The sequence below is a fragment of the Halichoerus grypus genome, chromosome 3 (assembly GCF_964656455.1).
Source record: "Halichoerus grypus chromosome 3, mHalGry1.hap1.1, whole genome shotgun sequence".
Taxonomy (NCBI): domain Eukaryota; kingdom Metazoa; phylum Chordata; class Mammalia; order Carnivora; family Phocidae; genus Halichoerus; species Halichoerus grypus.
This window is the reverse complement of record NC_135714.1, coordinates 169,663,699-169,688,505: the sequence shown is the minus strand read 5'-3', so window position 1 is coordinate 169,688,505 and position 24,807 is coordinate 169,663,699. Positions and strand designations below refer to the sequence as shown.

The 24,807-nt window shown below is 39.0% G+C and overlaps 1 protein-coding gene across 6 annotated transcripts in view; it reads right to left on the bottom strand.

Moving 5' to 3' along the window:
* SLC20A2 (solute carrier family 20 member 2) overlaps positions 1-24,807 on the bottom strand; it is a 105,276-nt gene that overhangs the window by 69,339 nt on the left and 11,130 nt on the right. The window contains exon 1 of one of the 6 annotated variants that reach the window (XM_036102320.2): positions 2,325-2,571. The exons of the other annotated variants lie outside the window; for them this stretch is intronic. The gene's annotated coding sequence lies outside the window, so the exon portion shown is untranslated. Of the gene's footprint in view, positions 1-2,324; positions 2,572-24,807 lie in introns of those variants that run through there. 6 annotated transcript variants of the gene reach the window in all.

Here is a 24,807-nt window from a genome sequence, read left to right as displayed (position 1 = left end):
CAGGAACCCCCAAATTTCCTTTTTAAAGAGAACATTCTAGAGATGTGATCACCGTGCACCTGCATTCAGCTCCAAACCAAAAGACAACCTGTTAGATAATGGAAGTTCCCATATAACCGCACAGTCCAGTTACCTATTAAAAACTTCATGTGAATGAAGAGGACCCCCACAAAAAAGATTCTTGCTTCCCTGAAAAATCTCTCAAAGCTTCAGAGCAGAAGGCTAATTCTCTAGGAATAGAGAAACATTAAAATAAATCTCCTGCAAGCAGGAGCTACTCTGTCAGAGCCTCTGGGTCTATAACTATTTTAAGAGGCAGAGGGCTAGGAAGAGAGGGCAGGCCGCCGGGGAAAGCAGCTTAAACAGGACTGGAGGACAGAAATGCACAAAGCCAACTGCAGGGAGGGTGACGATGATGGAAGGTGAGGGTGTGCACAGCACATGCGCGGAACCGTGGGTTGCTGGGCTCTTTCCGCAGGCCCCACAGTTGCCTGGGCTGCTCAGCATCTGGACCCCCCCACCTGTGACCCTGAACTCAGCTCATTGTGATGGGTCATGCCCAAGGTCCTAACTAGTCAACAGAGACTCTACTAATGAGGGAACCATAACCAGTATCACTTCATCAGGCACACAAGATAAGAAGGAGTGAAGAGAATCACCGCCCCAGCAAACGCAAGAAATTCCCACACTGACACATCATTAAAATGATCTCCTCTTTCATTCAGCTATATCAGGCTCTCAGAGCACATAAATCACTAAAAGGGACACTCTGAAAGTGTTTATGAGCATTTTAGCAACTCCTCCTAGAAGAACACACGCTTCCTCTAGTAAAAATACCTATGGAAGCGTCTTTCTGTTAAATTTTAAAAATGGATACATTTTGAACAGACTTTCTTCTCCACAGGACTAACTGACAGCAGAGCCAATGAATAACAGCTTGAAAACCATCGAGTACCAACTTCGGTGCACTTTTACAAACACTCCACTGAGATGCTGATGGCGCCTCGTTGACAATTAAAAGTAAGAATAAGACCCCGTTTACTTTCTTCCGATGGAAGTATGTATCATGAAGCAAATACTGGAACAAAGTCCCTTTTACCACTCAAGATGTATCACAGACTTTTCTGTTATAAATACAATGAATCTGGACTGTAAATTTCTCTTCTGCTCAACAAAAAACTTAAGTTTTAAGAGGAGCTGCTTTCTAAAAATAGGTCAAGAACTCAGTTCTGTTTTCCCTTCTTACATTCTTTTCCTACTAAATGTACCACTGAAACATTTCCTTTCATTGTTGACACCTTAGGTCATTTGGATTTAAAATCAGACAATACATAATAACAAAGAAGTCTTTGAATAAAGCTTGCAAAATGGGAAAATGGCATTTGAGGGAATGCCTCCCTCCTTGCTCACAGAGTTGATAAGGACAGGATGCCTGGGGAGCAGCTACTACATGACCTATTAGAATTGTTTCAGTAAAACCAATATTCCTACAGGGGATAAAATGTATGTGTTACCCGATTTAAAAAATGTCCTGCCTGGTTCTCTGTTATAAGCATGTTGTTTGGCATGAAGTCAGGTGTACTCTGAATTAAAACACACCTCAAACTAAGCAAGGTGCTTCAGATTTTATTAACAATACTTGATATTAAGATCTTTAGTTTTCTTTAGTCTAAATTTAAGTTGGCAATGACTTGTTAAATTAAGAGCAGTTAAGATTTAAAAATTTCATGACCTTTGGTTAATTTTGATAACTAACTCCATCTTCCAGAGGATGCTTTCAATTACTTTGTAAAGCCTTCCTCCTAAATTTATTTTTTTAAGTACTTCTCTCTAGGAGTACATGGGTCTATTTTTAAACACAAAATCTTCTTAAAAAAATAAAAACTGTCCATCTATACATTTTACAAAGTTACATATGACACTCCCATTATTTCTGTATATAAACTTGTAGCTCACAGTAAGTGTAACAGGAATCCACTTTTAACTTTTTTTTTTTCCTAAGAGTTAGGTTACCATAGAAATAAAGCTCAATGAGACAATCATTCCATTAGTCAAATATTTTAACAGATAAAATAAGAAATAATCTACAGACTGTTTCTGCAAAGATAAAACAGTAAGAATCAAATACTTTCTCTCGGGAAAACCAAAAAAGGCAGGTTTCTTGCAGTAGGATACATGTAAAGAAAACCTTTGCCACCATTCTTAGAATCCTCTGAAGTCCCCACCCCAAAGTTTCCAGTTTTCCCAAGAGATAAAAAATTACTATAGGAAGATTTAAGGAGAAAAGAACAAAGAGAAATCTTAAAAATCCACTCACTACTTACAAGCACTTTCAAAGGAAATCTGAGCCGCAATTCTTCAGAAGACTGCTCTCCCGACCATAAACACAATCTGAAGTCTAAAATAGATATCCTATCACATTAGGCCGAGAAGTCACATTTCAGCTTACTAACTTCTACTTGGGTGAACAGTTTTACAACTCATCGAACAAACCCTGGCTAAAATTAACCGCACCGGCGCCACAGGCAGGAACTCGCTGATTTGCATCATGTGTGCCGGGATTTATTCACTAGGACAACATCGGTGTCCTCTTAATGGGAAATTTGGCCAAGGGGCGTGCTCTGCTGAACAATACATAGCATCATGATTATGCTAATTACTGAATTCAGTCCAATAATACTAACTTCTTTTAAGATGTTTTCGCAAGTACTGACAAAGAGAAAGCATAAGCTCTTTTTCACGACAGGCGTTCACTTGAGTTTTAAGCACATTCAAATCAGACAGAACTTTGACAACAAGGTGGCAGTGCTGTTTGCTCCTCACAAGGAAAAGCAGAGTAAAAGGACATGTTGTCAGATTCCTTAAGCAGTGTGATTAGATGCGGTACGATGTGAAATTAAATAGGCATCAAATATACATACTAAGAAGTCTATCAACAAGTACCCTTCAATGAAAGCTTTTTTTCTTGATACAGAATGAGCTCATGTCACTTACTTGCTTTGTCTTCTGCACCTCCCAAGGAGTTCTATGGAACCTGCTCCCACAGGTTCACTAATAAATTAGAACTGAGAACAAACATCTCAAATATTTAAAAAAGGCCATCATCCTTGGCAAGAAGCATTTTGAAATGCATTTAACTGCCTGGGTGGCTGGAACTGGTAAATTGTCCCCTCTAGGTGACTGACCATCTATAAGGCATGTTGAAACTCAAGTTAACAGCTAAAGACCCCAAGCATACATCTGACATTCAAAAGAAAATTAGAAGTAACATAGAACTTTCTTTAAAATATATACACTTCCTTAATAAGTACAGTTTATATCAAAGCCACAGAACTGCTTAACATCTACTCAAGATGGTTAAGATTAGTTTGTTTTAGACATTTGAGTTCTGATGACATACTTTGGTCTGACTGGTCACTTTATGAAAGATATCAAAACACAATCAAACATCAATCAAATCTCCAAACACCTCTGGGAGATATTATCCCCCTCCCCTCCTTTTTTTAAACAAATGGGTAAAACAGGGAAATTCAATGACTTGTCCAAAGTTTCACTCTGAATCAACACTGGATTATTCCATCCCCCTCCTAACCTCTCTGGGACACGTCTTCCATATTAACCATTTAGCTATAATCCTAGAGGTCTTTTCAGAGCTGTTTGTTTTCCTGATTTTAAAATGTTGTGTCAGTTTAGCATTCAAAAGATTTTTTTCCTACTCAACTCCCAAATCCCAGGTCTGTGCTCCAGGGGCTGGCTCACTCCTTGACTCTCTGTCACAGGCAGGTATCCCATAACGTGGATCCTTAAGACCTGACTGTGCCCTTATGAAGCACTATCCACCTATGGCACAAACACCCAAAGTGGTAAACAGGTTGATTCCCATCGGCATGAGCTGGTAACCACCAGCACAGACCCCCTCCTCTCCAGGCTGTTCACAGAAACTGCTAGCTGCTAGTCTGGGATTCCAGCCCTGCTGCCCAGCTGTAGGCTGTGCTTCCTCCACCCCCACGAGATGGTAGCTGATGTGCACTCACCACCATCCAAGCCAAAGTCACTGGAGGTGGGCAATTTCCCACTCCATGCCAAAGGGAAACAAGTCGGCACTAATCAAAGATGACTAACCTCAGATCAATATAATTCTTAGTGATCCACAGCAATTCTGGAATCCTTGATGCCAAAAGAGGATGTTGTGAGGCTATTTTTGACACAATTATCCTTACCTGATTATGTCACAGTTTGGAGCTAAAACATGAGTTCTTCTCTAACCCAGAAAGAAAAAGCAAATACACCAAGTTTACTTAGGCACTGGAGTTTGCACCGCAAAGGAACAATATGATGAATCCTACATCCATTATATGGAAGGCAGAGAACGCTGAGCAGTTTTCCAGTTTCTCATGTATCAAATATGCTGAGTGTGACTCCACTGTTTCTTTCAACAGTGGCCACACCTGTTCCAAAATGGAAGAACCCAAACATTCCAAAGAAAATAGTGTATCCTCCAATTTACATTAGTCACTCTGCTGCTTCCTTTTCATTAGTGAAAATAATTTAAGAGTCAACTGTACTTTTGTTCCAGGCATACTTATGACAGTAGAGAAAAATCTGTGTGCACTATTAAAAGCAAGGTAAATTCACCCCATTCATTCTCCTGAATTTTTGGTGGTGGGGGAGGCAGGAGAGGAGGCAGCGTTATGTGAGTGGAAGATGGTGATCTATGGGATCTTTAGTGCAACAGATCCATGCAATTGAAACAAAAACAAAAACAACTGTTTTTATGAACTCGCATTAATGAATTCACCTGGATATCGACCCTCTAGAGTAGCCACATACATAATTTTAAATTTTCTCATAGTAAGGTTAAAAAAGTGAAAATAACAGGGAAAATTAATTTTAATAACATATTTTATTGAACTCAATGTATCTTGGATATATTCATGAATATTTTATATTCAACATGAAGTGAATATAAAAATGACTAATGAGCTAGTGGGAGAAAAGGAAAGCTGAGGAAAGGTGAAGACTAGAGACAGCCTGAAAGGGGAAGAAAAATGATCTAGAAAGGAGAAAAGACCAAAGGAGGACAAATAGACCAAAAGGAGGGAGAAGAAAAGAATTCCTCCCCAGGCATGGAATTCAGTTATAAAATCACATAGCAGATACTGGAATGCTCCCACGTGGGGCTAGGTGCTGCTGGTACAGAGAGGAGAGACAAGGGCTCCATGTTCTAGAAGCTCACACTCTGGTGAGAAGGACAGACCCACCCAGGCAAACACAACGTTCCGGTGAGTATGAAGAAACAGTTATGTGCACTGTGCTCTGGGAGCGCACATGGGGGTAAGAGCTGGGGAGAGGAGCAGTTGATTTTTTAAATGAAGGTTATCTTCTAACGACATTTTAAATATATGTTCCAGAATATCTCAGGATTCTAAATTTTACTTTGGAACCTTAGAAGAGTCATGGTGACATGATGGAGGGATCAGTTATTCCGAAAGATTTAAAAATTACATCTGGAACCAGCAGTGATATTTCTATTCTGAGCTTTTATCATCTTCAAGTTAAACATGGTTATTTGGTCCAACTAGTGAGGTTGTAGGGTAGGGAGAGTAGAAAGGGAAAAAAACCCCTCCTGTTTCTCCATCGTTCCCTGTTTTTCAAGGGTGACATAAAATACTCAAAGGCTTCGTGCTGGAAAAAAACACAATCAACCCACTAGGTAAGCAACTCTTCTTCGGATGTAGCTATGGAATCAGAAAGACCTGGGTTCAAAATGTAGCCTCTCACCAGCCAGCTATGTGACCTCTGCGAGTCTGCTTTCTCTCCTGTAAAACAGGGATAATAATGCCAACAGATAGGGCCGGTGTCCGAGCTCTCCGAGATGCCACACAACACCAGCACACGGGAGCTCTCACTAAGTGGCCGTAGCCGTTATGATCATACCCCTTCTATCATCGGTGTGGTCCTCACTGAAGATCAATTTGGGATATTTACTGAGGGAGGAAGAAAGGCTCCCCACTTTTATAGCTCAAAGCTTCAAAAAATAAGAAGCCGAAAGGGGCTTCAAATGATTATGAAGTATTTCAGGGGAACCTAGGGTCTATAAACTATCTCTCTGAAAACTCTGTAGCTTTGATAGCCTGCTCATTTTTTCTCTATTTTATCACCTCATGTTGCTGGCCTAAGGTTGCATCAGAATTTAGGAACACTGACTAAATAAGTACCTATGAATTCCATATCTTGGCAGCCCATTGCAGTAATGACCCCCTATTTATTCCTGCTTCCCTGCATCTACCCTTGGGTAGTCCCTTTCCACACTGACTCTGATTTGGCCAGAAGGACAAGGGCAAACTTGAAAAGTGCTGACCCACTGGGGCTTGCTTGCCCTCTCTTGCTGCACTGTGGAACCCCAAGAATGCCACCTGAAGAAGCGCTGGCTAGCCTACTGAGGATGAGAAGACCACATGGAGCAAAGATGCACCATCTGCTGCCGAGGCCCCCACACCGGCCAGCATGACAACCGCAGGACATGTGAGGGAGGCCATCCTAGACCACGTGGCCCCAGCCAAGCTGCCTGCTGACTGCAGAGACCAGCCAGGCTAGCCCAAACCAAAAGAACCACCCAGGTGACCTACAGAATTGTAAGACATAACATATGCTTATTTTTCTAAGTATTAGGTGATTTGTTACACAGCAAAATCTCACTGATAAACATATCTTCAAAAAGTCTGTAACATTCCATCCCTGTATCTCCAAATTAAACCTTTTAAGACTAATTGATGTCTGTTATTCTTAAAATTCACAATTCTGATTACTGTATTTACTTTATCAAATCAACTATTATGTTAATCAAACTAAAATGAAACAGTGATATGGTCTGATTATAAAATTGCTAAAATCAGAAGTTCTCTATTTATTCTATCCTATAATTTGAAACAAATATATGGGGCCTTCAATGCTACAACTATACATATATGCTAAAAAGATGATTCTTTCATCCTAGGCTTCAGAGTGATTATATTGGCACAGTTCATAGCTATTCAATCTGTCAAAATACTTCAAAAATGGATTAGAGTACCAATTTACCCACACATGAACAGAAAAATCTAACTCCAAAAGAGCATTCTTTTTTTTGTAAGCTAAAAATAAAAAAGTAAATAAATAAGTAAAAGACACGCATAGTAGCAAACTCTTAAAGACAATTCTTTTTAGAAACCTTGGTAAGGAGCGCCTGGGTGGCTCAGTCATTAAACGTCTGCCTTCGGCTCAGATCATGATCCCAGGGTCCTGGGATCGAGCCCCGCATCCTGCCCCCTGCTCAGCGGGAAGCCTGCTTCTCCCTCTCCTACTCCCCCTGCTTGTGTTCCTGCTCTCGCTATCTCTCTCTGTCAAATAAATAAATAAAATCTTTTAAAAAAATAAAAATAAAAACCTTGGTAAGTAGTTAATTCAGCATGCTTTATTTTTTTTTAAAGATTTATTTATATTTGAGAGAGTGTGCACACGCCCACAAGCCTGAGCGGGGGCGGGAAGGGGGGGAGGCACAGAGGGAGAGGGAGAGAATCCTCAACCAGACTCCTCACTGAGCGCAGAACCCAGAAGCAGGGCTTGATCCCAGGTCCCCGAGATCATAACCTGATCTGAAATCGAGTCAGACACTCAACCGACTGAGCCACCCAGGTGCCCCGATTCATTTATAACATAATTTATATCAGGACTGTGAATATAAAGGCAGTATTATTACTGCTGTTGTTTGAGTACTTATTTTAACATAGTTGATTTATTTTTAAAGATTTTATTTATTTATTTGACAGAGAAAGAAGAGTGAGAGAGGGAACACAAGCAGGGGGAGCAGAAGAGGGAGAAGCAGGCTTCCCACTGAGCAGAGAGCCCGATGCAGGGGCTCGATCCCAGAACCCTGGGATCATGACCTGAGCCACAGGCAGACGCTTAACGACTGAGCCACCCAGGCGCCCCATCAACATAGTTGATTTTTTAAAGTATCTTAGAATAGTACTGGGAAATTTTACCCTCTGCATACATTCCTAATGGTCACCCGTTTAACAAACATTTGTTGAACAGCTGGTTCCTGCCATCATGAAACTCCCAAGCCTCTGCAACATTTGTATAAATGGCAGGATGCCCATGACTATAGCACAAAATAGTGTGAATGACAGTTCTGCCTTCAAGAGGCTTATCATCTGGTATGAGATATGATAGTAAATATAAACCTTCTACATAGAAGAGAATAATCAGTAAGTATCTCAAAGGGTAAAATTTCATTCCATTAGGAATCTAATTAGAGGCTTCCAGTTGGGTTCATCAGGAAAGGCATCTTGGAGGAAGTGACAGTTGAACTGAGACTTTGCATGCTGGTGAGCTTTCAAGAGCAAAAGGAATGGAAAGAACATTATGGAGAAGCAATGGCCTAAGCAAAGGTAAAGAAAAAGGAGAGCTATAATGTATGTCTGGGGAATGGACTAGATGCAGAATTCATCTCTGTCTGTCTGGGTTCAAATTCTAGCTTCATCATCAGTAGTTGTTGACCTTAGGCAATTACTCTTGCTGTGTCTTAGTTTCACCATCTTTAAAATGGGGATAGTAATATAAACACTTCATATGGTTATTATGAAGATTAACGAGTTTATGTTTGTAAAGCATGTAAAACACTGGTGCTTAATATATAAACATTTTATTAAATAAATTCACATGTTTATGCATAACAGCAAGGTAGATAGACAAACGTGCATGAATATATAGACACAGCTATACTGCTAAAGAGAGTACCTGGTATGTAGTAGGTGCTAAATATGCTTTTAATTGCTTTCCCTTTGTCTGGAGTTCATAGAGAATCACACCAGAGCACAGGGTCAGACATGTTTTCATGCGCCCCAACATTAGCCTCCACTCAGAAGAGCAGAAGCCGTCCCTCCTCTACTCGGAAACTAGGAGTTGCCTCCTTTCTCTTGGGGCAACACTTCTGCATTTGCTGATATAAGATGCTCTGCTTGAAAGTGCTACACAGACACAGCCTAGCAGCCAGATTTGAACAAACGAGCACTAGTACTTTATGTAATAAATACACCTTAAATGAAAAAATAAGCACAAGCTTATTAAGTACAATCGGAACTGCTATAATTTATTAGTATTCAAGCTAACCCAAAACAACAAACAAATGTACCATAATTTGAAATTTTAGGAAAACATTAGATTTAAAGGCACAGTATTTCAAAAGATATTTCAAAGTATTTCAACAGTAACAAAATCTTACTCATTGTACTCTAATTTGGCTTCGAGGTAGTCATAAATCCACACTGAAAATACTTTTAAATGCAGCCTTATTACTTGAATCTATTAATAAAATGTTAAAGTGAGTTCTCTCCATTTTTAAGGCGAAAGTACTTGAAAATAGTCTGTTGAAATAAGGAAAATGTCCTGCAATCTCATACTATTTATTTGTTTAGAAACCTCTTTCTTACAGATAATACGAAGGCAAATTTCACCCACCACAAATCAAACTTTGTTACCACTCCTGTGCTGGTGGCCAGCACGTGGGTTAACACGCCGGCTGAGCTGCGGATCATTAACACCCACTTCTCCATTTATTTGATCCAATTACAAGAAAACTATTAAGAATCAAGCAACAGGCTACTGACCTCCAAAAGCTTTTGGTACATTAGCACCAAGTATTAATTTTTGTTATTCCAATGCACACTGCTTCACAGCAATCGAGCTTACTTCAACAGCATGTACAGTCTTTTTAGGGTGAGAGCTACTCTACTTTCTCACTTGAGATTTAAGACTTTCTAAGGAAAAGAGGGCAACAGAGTCATACTGCTGAGATCATTCAAATCAAAGTTTACCAGCTTTGCGACCATTGTTGAGTTACTCAGAATTCTCTCCGTCCACCTGTAACATGAGGATAAGAACCCACTTCCAAGGATTGTTCAGAAAATGAGTTAATGTACATATAGCACTCAGAACAGTACTTGGCACAGATTTCTATATATAAAATATATTTATATATTTTTTAGTTATATATATATTTTTAGCTATAGAAAGTAACAATGAAGGGGAATTCCACGTTAAACCACCTGTATGTGGTAGAGAATCTACTTTGGTAGGTTTTTAGGTTCCCTCTCCATCTTATTTTGGATGAATAGGGAACTTGCAGGGTAAGAAAGAAAGGATCCTCATAGTAACAGCTGAAAGCCACCGGTTTTATTACTAATAATTTTAAATATGTTCTTATGGGTCCCCGAGCATTTGTAAGGTTTGTTTGAAGGGCAAATGCTTAAGTGTGTGGTGGAATACAATACTTGGCACCAATTTACCAAGATACTTGGGAAATCAAGAATGTATTCTCTAACTTTTGAAAGCTCTGCTGTCAATGGATGTGGTCTGTTGACGTATTCCTAGGAGATTCTAATTTCACTTGCTACAAGAACCCAGGAGGTGCTAGTTTCTCCCGGGGGCGGGGGTGGCACAGCCTAATCTCTCGATGATAGACATATACAACTGTATCTCTTAAGCACTAAATAGTTCACTTACAACAGTGCTCCAATGATGGAGCTAACTTTTCAAAGCAGCAAAAAACCAGAGGATTAACAACTCAGCTCTAAGAATTCTAACAGCCCAGTAATTATAATAATCCAAGAAGCCATTCTCAGAAGCACCATGGACCAGTTCCTCTCTGTAGGCCCTGGCTCACCACACGAAGAGTGGACAGACAGTACCGGGGTATCTGTGGTTGATTGTAGACTGTGAAATAATAGACAATTATCCATTTTAGACCTTAATGTGGTCACTGTAAGAGTTGGTTGACATTATACTTTCCTGTCTTTACAGTTGCCAGGAAAGGGTGCATTTCCCAATTCTTTGACTCACATCTGTTCCTAAAAATCCTCTTTAAAAATGACTAAAAATGACTCTTTTTAGTTTCACAGATTGAGATCCTTTTATATAAACATATTTAAAGGAAGGGCTCTTGATAAATCCAGATTTCTTTAAGGCTTTTTAAATACTTTTTAAATAAGATGAATGGAAGCATAAAAGGACAGCATATTAATACATTCCAACTAATATTCTGATGTAAGAAAAATCTTGTCCTTATTATTCAAGCTTATAAGATTATAAAATAATCAGAAGCCAGTTAGACAAAGGGTATTCTAGTTGTTCATACACAGCATATCAGAACGATGTACACCCACCCCATGACATCAGACTAGTACTCACTGTCCTTTGTATAAGTGTTAAATAAGCCATCTCTTCTCGTCAGAGTGTAGTGGGGGGGGGGGGTTCAGGAAAAATAACTAAGATAAAAGGCAAATAAACAACCCAAGACATCCCCCAAACAATATCCAAAAGAGCCTCTCTCAGATCGTTTACTAAAGTAATCTCTTCTGAAATCACCATTAAATTAATCCTGGGCACTGAAGAAACAGGAAGAATAAATCACATTGAAGTTACTGTTCTTTAGAATGTGTTGGACAATTCTGAGACACACAGAGAAAAAAAAGTATTAAAAATAGCCAACAGAAGGACTAGGCAGCAGTTAAACATAAAGGCCAGGGGTGAGATCAAAATTAGAAACATATAATGTCTGAAGAACTGTCCATATAAGGGTGTCTTTAAATCAGTAACTAAGTTAGGATAATCCACTGAGGAAAATAAAGCTGCCATCATCGTAATGGCTGATTCTCCATCTCTCACTTAGAAATCTCTGGAGTCTCAGGAGACAAACATGATACAACTTTACGCTATTATGTTTGATAATATTCAATAGTGTTTGGAGATGTTTTCAAAGCTGGTCTTGACTTTCCTAGTCTCAGATGAGAAACTCCATATATTGATCTTTCATTCTTATAAAAGTATGGAAGAGCAATAGTAGAGGATAAAACTTCTGCTGAGCATTCCTTACCACAGCTAGTATACCATATTTTACTTTCCCCAACCCCATGGATTTCCAGATTCCCCAGAGTAGGCTGCTGTTTGTTCACTGTCATTTACTCATTCATTAGACAGACTCTCATTAGCTTCTTATATCTGGTGTCAACACTAGAGAAATGAAATAAAGAAGGATCCTACCTTCTAGGAGTTCAGTGTAATGTGGAAGACAGATACACAAGTAATTATAATACACTTTAAGGCCTATAATAGAAGTTTGTACAAAAGTAGCGTTGCAATTCTCCTTGGGGGTTGGGGGAAGGTTTGTTTCATGATTCAAATGACCAGGCAGAGAAGGGTGAAAGGCATTTTAGGCAGAGTGAGCAGTACAGGCAAAAGCTCAGAGGGAGGAAACAACACAGAATGTTCTGGGAATAGCAAAAGTATAAATCCAGAGAGCAAGTGATGGGATATGAATGGGAGAGGACACAGATCAGGCTGAAGAGGTAGATCAGCACTGGGTTGCTGAGGACTTTAAGTGCCACGCTAACAAGTTCGGCCAGTATCCTGTAGCCCTGAGGCTCTCAAGTCTGGCTACACATTAAAATCTCCCGGGAAGGGGAGTCTGGGTGGCTCAGTCGGTTAAACCGCTGCCTTCAGCTCAGGTCATGATCCCGGGGTCCTGGGATTGAGCCCCACATCGGGCTCCCTGCTCAGCAGAGAGCCTGCTTCTCCCTCTCCCTCTGCCTGCCGCTCTGCCTACTTGTGCTCTCTCTCTCTGTCAAATAAATAAATAAAATCTTAAAAAAAAAAATCTCCTGGGAAGCTTTAAAACAAAATATTGATGCCTGTTATTTGTTAGTATCAGTTAACTGGTCTAGGATGGGACCTGGGTATTTCTTTAAAAGCTTCCCATGTGATTCTAGTATGTGGTCTGGGGGGAAAACCACTACTACAGGCAACAGAGAGTCAACATAACCGTGTTAGCAGGGCGGTGATGTAAAAACGTAAAAAAATAAAAAAAAGTTAACTGGGCAACAGTGTGAAGAGATTACAGGCATGGAGCCGAGAGGAAGAATGTCAGTGTGTATGCTACTGGATACAGGCTAGAGATAAGAGTCGAAGCCAGTAGTTATTAACATTTTGTGGGTCACTGACCTGTGTGAAAGTCAATGACAAAGGCTAAAAGCCCTCTCCTTAGGAAAAACACACATATGTCAAAAGATGTACATATAATTTCAAGGGATTATTAACCTCTTTGAGTATGATAAATTCAAATTAAAAAACCCTGACCTAAAAGCAGTGATGAGAAAGAGGAAAGACTCCTGAGGTAGAATCAACAGCACTGAGGATGCTTAGGTGAGGGGAAAGAAGAATTAAGGATGACATCATCACTTCTAGCTCGAGTTATAAATAATAAGTGCATACTGTGCACTCACTTAGGCATCAGCAACCATACCGAGTGCTAACATGTATGTATCTCCCTGAATTTTCCCGATTCTATAAGACAGATGGCTACCATACTGATTTTATAATTGAAGAAACTGAAATTTAGAGACAGACATTAAGTAACTTGTCCAATGCCACGTGGCAATAGTGATAGAGCCGGAATTTAATCCAAGATGGGAGGACTCCAGAGCTTGCAATGTTAGCCTCTCCCAGTGCTACCTCTGGTGAGTGGTACTCATGGATGAAAAAGAAGACAGGAGGAGAGAGCAGGAGCAGGTTTAGGATGAGAAGAGGAAGGGGTGGGTGTGGGGATGGGGATAAAAAAATTAGTTTTAGATGGGCTATTTTCAAGATAGTACAAGACATACAGATGACAATATCTGTTGAATCGGGAAAAACAGAAAGGAGGTCACGAGGTGAGAGCAGAAGATACAGGAACAGAACGGGTGCTGAGTTCTCCCGATCCCCCAGCACCATGCTTTCTCACAATGCCAGAAGCACCAGCACTATCTTTCTTGGGAACGTCAGGGCCGCACAGCCAGTGAGTGGTGGAGCCCATCTTAAACCCTGACCTAAACCTCTAGGGCCCTATAAAAAGGAGTGAAACCATGGGGTCCTAAGAGGCAGCAGCCCCCAATCTCTTTTAAAACTGCTAGTGGGAGACACGGGGTTTGGCTTTTAAAAAGCCTCATAGAAAATACTTTGGACAATACCCATTTCTATAACCTAACGGTCTTTCATATTGTTTTGACTATTTGAGGGGTAATAAAAGATATCTCTGTTAACCAACTTAAACAAATACTAAAGATCCATTTTCACAGGGCAGTATGCACACCGAGGGGCACACCTACGTAAATGATACAGCGGGACACCAGTTCTCTGCTGTGTTACTATTATCTGAGTCAGGATTCAGACAATTAGTCTAATGGAGATAGTGTGCCTGTTTCCTGAGGCCACGGAAGTGGTGAAATTTCCTTTTTTACTCTTTTTGTAGCTTGAAAAGAATGTGGTTTTTCTTCTCTCTAAAGTCACAAAAACACAATCTTTAACCACACTCACTCTACAAGTCTAGACTAGCTACTTCAGGTTTAACAGGAGTAACGCATACATCAGTTTCAGATAGAAACCTAGTAGAGTTCAATGTTGCAGCACCTGCACAGACAATCATGTGGTCTGTGAGTCAAAAACACTCCTTCCATAAAAGTACTCTTAAAGAGCCTACAATATTATCCTGGAATTGTCTCCTGTTTTAGAATTAAAGTACTTGAGAGAAATATAAAATTCAATTAACAGAGTTTTGAAGTCCTGTTAAACAGTTTATCACTGAGAACAGGACACCTTCTACAGCCCTACCCCGGTCACCCATCACTATGACTAAAGGGCTCCACTGGGAAGTTACTGCTTTCTAGAAGAGCCCACCCCATTACTGGAGAACTCTCACAAGAGCTTAGGTCAAGTCAAAATCCTTAGCCTTGTAATAGTCATTCATTCGAACATTTACTGGGCACATTTTCTGGTCTTCCTATTCCTTAACCTACAACGGTTGCCACCATTGTTCTTTTACACCCTCTCCTTCAGATCCAACAACCAAACTCCTTTTGCAGTGGTTGCTTATGTGACTTCACATCTCAGTCCATCGCTATCCTTGTCTTACTTCTTTGCTTGTGTCTCACCTCAAATGTGGTTTTCAGACGCAAACACAATTCATCAAATGTGGTCCAACTCACTCATATTTTTAGCAGCCACATCACAGAGTTAGCCCACACAAGCCTGTGGGCAAATCAACTCCTAGCTCTTTTTCATCTTAGGTGCATCTGAGATTGTCCTCCATGCCCAAGCATTCTTTAGTTCCTGCACATGTTTATCCTTAATATCTTTCATCTTGCTGTTTTTAGAACATCATTATGACCTATTCAGGTTATTCTGAGTCTGAAGTCTGCTAGCTATGGCATTAGCCATCTCTCCTAGGCTTATGCCATCTGGAAATTAGAAACGTATTTCCATCCAGATCTTTACAGAAAGAAGATACTGTGATTAAAAATGTGCTATCAATGGGCAACTCAGTACTTTACAGGTTCTGTAGACTAAGTACTACTCTCTGATACCTGTATGACCAATTTTTAACCATTTTGAGGGGCAATAAAAACCCCTTTGAAAAGATTAGTTAAAGCCATTAAATGTACAATTTATACACAACTTTTCAATCAATATCAGATGGTTCGTGGACCCCATGAAGCCCATCTCATGGCCTCCCATTAAGGTACTCTACCTTAGGGATTCTAGGGCCTATGAAAAACATTTGTGGCCACTAGGATTTATTAATATCCATTTCTAAAATAACTGATTCTCCTATCTAATGCCCAACTTAATACCTAGGAGCCAATTAACTGGAAATCAATTGACATTATTAGCCCACTAATTCTCAGTATCAAAGAAAGTATCCAGAAACTAAGAAATCTGACCAAAACCAAACCACGGATTATAAGAATACTTTACAAACAAAAGCAAAAGTACCTAAGCTTAAATATACAAAGATACACCATTGTTCGTGGGAAATTAAAAAAAAAAAAAAGAGGAAACACTCTGAATGTCCATTCACAGGCAAATGGCTCAATACATTATGGCATATTGAAAATGTTATTCATTTTTTTAAAATAAGAGTTAGATCTATATTGACCTAAAGAAATATCCATGATATATTAAGGAGGAAACACTTCATAATAAAGTATAGAGTATGATCCTATTTTAAAAACAAAAAACTCATAAACCTTATGTTGTTAAAAATACTTTTATGAATATAGAAAAAGGTGTGGAAGAATTCACATCAGGCTGTGAACATTGGTGGGGTATTAATTCTTTTTGTCTGTACTCATCTTTGCATACTTCCACTTGTTACACTTTTGCAAAGGAAAAATTGAAATAAAAAAAGAAAAACTAAGTAAGGCTGACAATAGGATCTATCAGTAAAAACTGAGGCCTCTCACCCCAACACCCCATGCAGGTTTTCTAAATGCCCAATTTCCCAAAAAGTGTCCCACCTATAATATGCCCCAGATGAAACCTAGCTTCCTTTTGACTTGTCAATGATTTAGAGTTTCTCACTGTTTGGGGTATTTCATTCCAAAGATAGGCACTCCTCTGTTACACATATTAAAGCTGTGTTATAGTTTCAATGTGTCCACAATTTACAAGTGTGGCTTGCCTCCCACCCCCCTTAGGAAAACAGGCATCTCCACAGAGCCATAAATAAAAGGTATGTGGAACCCACATTAGTCCAATACATAAGAGATGGATGCTTACAGCACAAACACTATTAAATTCTAAGGTGAAGAAATATGAGCACATAGAGGCCATTCCTGTTGGGTCAGTGGTTCTCAACCCCAGCTAAACATGAAAACTGCCTGGAAACATTTTAAAAATACCAACGCCTGGGCACCACTTCTAGAGTCTAATTTAACTGGCCCAGGGAAAGGTGTTTGTTTCACTTTAAAAGTTACCTATTCAAATGAGCAGTCAGAGTTAAGAACCACTGCTTTCTACATTTCATTTCCTTCCCTTCTACCAATTTTTACAGAGCTTTCCCTTTATCAGTTATTTTAAGGCTATTAGATATATTTGGGAAAGCCAAACTGATCAACCAGCTAATGCCTGTCCACCACATGTAATTTATATTGTCCTACTGCTGACTTTTGATGCCCAACTTCAATAACATTACTTAAATCTATGGGTATTATCATTAGGAGCTCTTTACATGTCAACAGTATTTGTAGGTTTGCCTTAATAATGACATCATTTATTACTAATCTTGGAGACAATGAGTTTATGAAACATCTTAGGACCCCAAACATTATGTTGGAAAACAAAAGTCCAACATTAGTCTACTAATTATTTGAAATATTGCTGGATATTAATTAATGGACTTCCTGACTTTTCATGCTTATCTTTACGAGTATTTTAAAATTTCAACATCTATCACATTGCAAAGAATCGATAAAAACAAAAAAACATTACTTGAAATATGTCCCCCACTTGAATTTAGTATCTGAGAACAGTAATATACCCAAGAAAAATGTCAATACAGTATGAAAGGGGATTCATTAACAAAATGAAATATTTATTTAGTACACATTATATTACAGTACAAAAAGATCTGAAACTAATAATACACTATATGTTAATTAATTGAATTTAAATAAAAAAATTTAAAAAGTTACAGTACAAAAGACAGGATTCAATACTTTGCACTGATGCTGCAAATTATACAGAAAGATATTTTAAAACAAAGGATACTATATTATTTATAATGGCTGGCATTAAGAAATAACTGCTTTTATATATTTGCATATGGCATTAGCATGTATTTTCAAAGAAGCTTACAATGGTCCATTTAAAAAGTTCTGATCCAGGAACTATACTCCTAAGCATTTATCCCAGTGAAATGACAACTTAGGTCTACACAAAACACCTGTACACAAATGTTCACAGCAGCTTTATTTGTAATAACCCAGAACTGTAAACAACCCAAATGTCCTCCCACTAGACAGACGGTTAAACTGTGGTGCATCCACACCATGGAACAGAACTCAGCAATAAAAGGAACAGACTATTTGACACACAACAACTTGAATGATCTCACAAGCATTATGCTGAGTAAAACAAGCCAATCTCTAAAGATCACACGCGGCATGACTCCATTTGCATACTATTCTGAGTAACAAAATTAGAAAGCTAGAGAACTGATTAGTGGTTACCAAGGGTTTGGGGAAATTATAAAGGAGAGCAAGAGGAAGCTTGGGTTGATGGGTCAGGGATAGAGTCTCCTGTACCTTGATTGCGATGGTGGTTACACAAATACACATGTGATCAAACTGCACAGAACTATACACACGACACACACACAAAAATGAGTGCATATAAAACTGGATAAATCTGGTAAGCTCTGGATGGCACCAGTGTCAATTTTCTGGTTTTGATCTTGTACTATAGCTACCTTTGAGGGAAAACTGGGTGAAGGATATATGGGACCTCTCTGTATTTTTGCAATTCCCTATGAATCTGTAATCATTTCAAAATGAAGTTTTTAAAAAAAAGTTTGAGGAAAACAATAAAAGTTTGAGGAAAACAATAAAAGTTTGAGGAAAACGTGAAGGTGGTCACTTATTTAAGATACATACACCAGGGGCGCCTGGGTGGCTCAGTTGTTAAGCATCTGCCTTTGGCTCAGGTCATGACCCCAGGGCCCTGGGATCGAGTCCCGCATCTGGCTTCTGGCTCCCTGCTCTGTGGGAAACCTGCTTCTCCCTCTCCCACGCTTGTGTTCCCTCTCTCACTGTCTCTCTCTCTGTCAAATAAATAAATAAAATCTTAAAAAAAAAAAAAAGATACATACACCATTTTTCCTAATCAAGTGAGGTATAAACAAGTAAAGGGGAAAGATATAATAAGGATGGCTGGAAAGAATAGGATGGCTTGAATAATATTTTTGGAGCATTTATTATGTGCCAGGCTCTACAACTTATCTCATTTAACTCAACAATCCAATGAGATGACCGCTGATTAATATCCTCAGTTTTCAGAGGAGGGAACTGAAAGAAGATAAGAAATTCAACCAAGATCACATGCTGACAAGTAGTAAAGGTGTCAAGAAAAGACAATTTCAAAGCAAAGAGGATTTTAAGAAAAAGTATTCTTTATGTATCAAGAAGAGGTTTATAAAGTAGCTTAAAATAGGCAGAGTAGGTGAAATGCTACAGAGGTCAATCATAGCACAGGATGATGAATACTATGTCCTCCAAGAACTTAAAATCCATAATACACATTAGCCTAGGAAAACTGAATGCACTTGACCAGAGATGGTAGTTGAAACTGGTTATTTTTTATTAATCTTTCAACTTTTGCTCAGAAATGAGAAGTAACAATGATTTCTCTTCTTTAAAAGATGTTCACTGAATGAAAACCAGTAGATAAAAGTGAGCCAACATTCAGAAATAATACAAATAGGGCACTCAAAATGGAAAGAAAATTAAGCTGACTGACTATAACAAAGCCTATTCATGAAAGAAAACGGAAAGGCTGTAACACTGTCAAATGCAAGGCAGAAAAGTCTAGATTAGGTTAGAATAAAACATGAATCTGCATATAATGAACAATACGGGCTAGCAAGATGAATATTTACTAGCAATAAAATAGTTTTAAATAAAACTATGCTGTTAAGATTGGTTTCGGTCTGGCTTAGAAAAAGCAGAAAGAAAATTTCAGCCCTCTTTTTCACTCCATCTTCAATTTAGATCATTGCATATTTTAACAGCATGTCAAAAAACAGAAGCAATTCTAGGATAAATTCAATGCAAGTAAATGGGTATTTAAAAGGAAGTTTCCTATTCCGGTTGTAAAGCCTCTGAGACAGGGCTGTTTTTCTAGGGGAAAATAACACCTCAATTTTAATTTTAAAGATCCAGGGAAACCCCAAGAAAATATGATATTTTAAAATATTGGGAGTTATTAGCCATCCTTTTAAATTGTTGACAGTCAAGTAATCCTCTTAGTGTGCTGCTTGAAGTAAACAGAGTAATTGCAGTTGGTTCTGCCTTTACGATCAGCTCTGACATAAAAGATATTCTTTCCTCTTAAATTATCTTCTTAAAAGCAAATGAAAATGCAGTAACGATGTCAACACGTTGATTGTCTTAGAAGCTTTGTAAACTCCTAATTCAGGAAGTAACGTGCAGGAATTTTACTCGACATTCAAACATCCCTCTACAGAAGATGTGGAATAGAATGGCTTTACCACTATACTCTCGTCCATGGCTTCAGTTAATAGGATAAAATCTGAAAAGAGATTTTATACTTGGAATTTCTGTCCCATGCACAGATAAAGAGTAAAGAAGGGCCAAAAAGCAAATGTATACAATTGGGGGATGATATCTGTCATACAGTCTTTATGTATTTCTCTCTGCTCTAAAGAAATCTCATGAGAGGTTAACTTATTTTTCCCAGGGTAAAACCCTAATACATTTTTTATAAAAGCCATAACCTAGGCCATTTTGTATGCTATACAGGTAACACATTAAAATCTCTCTAGGGGCAGGGTGCCTGGGTGGCTCAGTCCGTTAAGCATCTGTCTTCGGCTCAGGTCATGATCCCAGGCTCCTGGGATCGAGCCCCACGTCGGGTTCCCTGCTCAGCGGAGAGCCTGCTTCTCCCTCTCCCTCTGCCTGTGGCTCTACTTGTGCTCTGTCAAATAAGTAAGTAAAATCTTTAAAAAAAAAAAAAAATCTCTCTGGGGCGCCTGGGTGGCTCAGTTGGTTAAGTGTCCCACTCTTGATTTTGGCTCAGGTCATGATCTCAGGGTCCTGGGATCGAGCTCCACATCGGGCTCCCTGCTCAGTGGGGAGTCTGATTCCCCTCTCCTTGTGCTCTCACATGCTTACTCTCTTGCTCTAAAATACATAAATAAATCTTTTAAAAAAAAAAACTCTCTATAATTTTGGGGGATTATACCAAGGAAATGTATTTTCAGTAATGCCTGATTCTTTTTTTTTTAAAGATTTTGTTTACTTATTCATTTGACAGAGAGAAACAGCATGAGAGGGGATACGGTCAGAGGGAGAAGCAGGCTCCCTGCTGAGCCGGGAGCCCGATGCGGGACTTGATCCCAGGACTCCGGGATCATGACCTGAGCCGAAGGCAGTCGCCTAACCAACTGAGCCACCCAGGCGCCCAGTAATGCCTGATTCTAATCCATGGTGAATACAAATTTTTGGAAGTTTTTACAACTAAATATCCTTAAATAGAAATTTTTTTAAGAATAATGATATTGTGGTTGTGTTTTGAAAAAGATTTCTTGAACATATTGAAATATTTACAGATGAATAATTTAGTATCTGGGATATGCTTTAATATAATATGGTGCGGGGGGGGGGGGGGCGATTGGATGAGAATTTAAACAAGACCAGCCACAAATTGACAGGTAAAGCTGAGAGATGGAGACCATGGGGATGAATTATTCTATCTTGTCTTCTTTGGTACATGTTTGAAATTTTCCAACATAAAAACTGTGTATATCCTTGCAATAGGATATAAAATATACTCACGTAACAAGGAATTCTGAGCAGAAATTCAGGTTTGTTTTTTTTTAAAAACAAAAGACAGACCGAAAGCCTGGGATGGGGGTGGGGGATGCAGGAGAGGAAAACAGAGTCTTAAGCAGACTCCACACCCAGCACAGAGCCAACCTGGGGCTTAATCTCACAACCCTGAGAACATGACCTGAGCCGAAATCAAGAGCTGGATGCTTAACCGACTGAACCACCCAGGCACCCCAGAAATTCAGGTTCTTGAATCCTTCCATTATGGCAAATTCCCAGGCAAATCATCCTACCCTGTGGTACCACAGTTTCCGATTTCTAAAATGCAGGGATGGAACATGATTTCGAAGATTGCTTCCAGTTAAGTTTTTATTCTTTGAGAATGCTGTTTTATTCTTATGAACGGAGTTCATTGTGTACAGTAACTGCTTCTATACTGACAAGGAACAGGTGTCTGAAGGCAAGATGTGATCTCAAAGCAGCTCTCTAGGACCACAGGTGCCACCCCCGCCATCAGCTCTCATCCTGGGTGGCTCAGTCGGTTAAGCATCTGCCTTCGGCTCAGGTCATATCCCAGGGTCCTGGGATTGAGCCCCGCATCGGGCTCCCTGCTCAGCGGGGAGTCTGCTTCTCCCTCTCCACCTGCCCCCCACCCCCGTTCATGTGCATGCTCTCTCTCTCAAAATAAATAAAATCCTTAAAAAACAAAAGAAAACAGGGAAACAACCACAGTGATAAATATACCACTGTTTTTCATAGGCAAGGTAAAAATGCTCACACTTCAGAAATTTGCCTCAGGTAAGGGTATAAAAGGCAGTCCCTTTAATAAAGCAATTTTTCCTGAGTAATTATCAAATAATACTTTTATAAATATATTTTGAAGACTTCTCATCACAGTATTGTTTCTACCAGTGAAAAATCTGATACATAGATTACCATCAGTCAGGGTTTAGTTAAATATATCGTTGTAGAGTCTTACAATGGAATACCATGCAGCTATGCAAAAAAATGAAGATATTAACCCACAACGTAGGGGTATGGCAAAGGGATACAGGAACCAACTGAAAGACTCCCAATGGCCACAGCTAGAAAAATTAGAGCAATAAAGTTATATTGGATTTAACCCAAAGTATCAATACCCACTAGTCTACACTGATACAAATAAATGATTCAATAGAGATAAATGCGAGAGGATAGATAAATCTCCTGTGTAGACGAATTCCAAATAATGTATGCAGAAACTCTGCTTTTGCCCTCCAGGAGGTGGAGCATAACTCTCGCTCCCTAAGTGTGGGCTGCCTTCCTTCCAGAGAGCACAAGACGGAAAGCAGAGAAAAAAAGAGTAACTTTACAATAGAGAAACCTGACAAACACCACCTCAGCCAGGATACCAAGGTCAATATCAACAGTAAAGTCATACAGATAGGATGCACCCTTGAAACGATGTCATAAAAACAGCATTTCGCCTCCCTGGCCTCCCTCAGTCTAACCCCACATAACCCCATTCTAACCATGAGAAAAAACATCAAACAAACCCAGCTGAGGGGCATTCTACAATATCTGACCAGTACTCCTCAAAACTGTCAAGTCCTACAAAACAAGGTAAGTCTGAGAAACAGTGACAGCCATGGAGAGCCTAAGGAGACATGACGACTACATGTAGTGTGGAATCGTGGATGGGATCCTGAGACAGAAGAAGACATGAGGTAAAAACTAGGGAAATCTCAATAAAGCAAGGACTTCAATTATAATGTATCAGTTTGGGTTCATTGTGACAAATGCCCCACGCTAATGTAAGAAGTTGATGATAGGGGAATCTGGGAACTCTCTGTACTATCTGTGCAATTTCTCTATAAATCCAAAATAAAACGATTATTTTTTAAAAATGAAAAAAATTTCGTAAGATATAAACTAACAATGATGTGGGGAAAAAAAACAACAATGATGTGAAATGATGGCCAATATATAATAAACAAAAGAAGTGTTACTAGACAATATCCATGCTATGAACTTATTTTTGTTTTAAAAATATACATATATGTATTTTATTACCAAAATGTTAACCTCTGAGTGATAGAATTACTAGTGATTTTCACCACCCCCTTTATACTTTTCTGTATTATCTGATTTTATTCTTTCCCCTAAGCACTGACTACCTTGAACATTGAGCCTTCTATAATCTTATAAACTATAAACAAAGTTATTATTATTTTTTTTTTTTTTGGAAAAAGGCATACAGCATAGGATTAATAAGAATACTCCTTGGTTCAAAATAATATGCACTTATAAAAGTAAATTTCACTTTTCCAAGAGGAAATCTTTTATTTTTTAAAGATTTATTTATTTGAGAGTGAGCAGGGGGAGGGGCAGAGAGAGAGGGAGACAAGCAGACTCCCCACTGAGCACGGAGCCAATGTGGGGCTCTTTCCCAGGACCCTGAGGTCATGACCTGAGCTGAAACCAAGAGTTAGACACTTAACTGCTTAACTGACTGGTCACCCAGGTGCCCCAAGGAGAAATAATTTAAAAGTCAGTACAGAAAAGTGAATGAAAGCATGAAATTTAACCAGACTTAGCTTAAATTCCTGGTTTCACCACTTACTATTCGTATGACCTTGGGCAGTTCAACAACCTCCCTCAATCTCCTCATTTTTATAGTGGGAAATACGTCACACAACAAACCTATTGTTCTGCAGAACTTCCCTAACATTTATTTACTTGTCAAAGTAAACATACATTATATATTATATATGAATGGATAGTATATAAAACCTATTTTATAACATCAAATTTTATTAGAAAGAATTACACTAGCAGTAGCAAAGAGTTCAATGTATGTCAAGGGCCTGGCCCTACTGAGGATCCATAATGGTAACCATTATTCTTATTGGTAATGATAAATAAAAACCAAGAAAAAAATAAAACACTATTTGAAAAATTTAGTTTTGGGATGCCTGGGTGGCTCAGTCAGTTAAGCGTCTGCCTTTGGCTCAGGTCATGATCCCAGGGTCCTAGGATCGAGCCCGTCATCAGGCTCCCTGCTCAGCAGGGAGCCTGCTTCTCCCTCTGCCTGCTGCTCTCCCGGCTTGCATGCTCTCTCTCAATCTCTCCCTGACAAATAAATAAAATCTTTTAAAAAAATTTTAGTTTCTCTAAGAATGTAACAGGGACAAAACAATAAAAGACAAAACTGTACCTCAGCTCATTCTACATCATCTGCAGCAGTTTCCCAAATATCTCTCCTAACTAAATATTTATTATGGGGATTAAACATGTTATTGTTAACATGCTCACAGACCTGAGAATCTTCCAGAGAATCAAGTGAAAGCCACTTTTCTCATCATAACCAACTTAAACTAAGCTTTGGAATATTAATACATCAAGTCTCCCT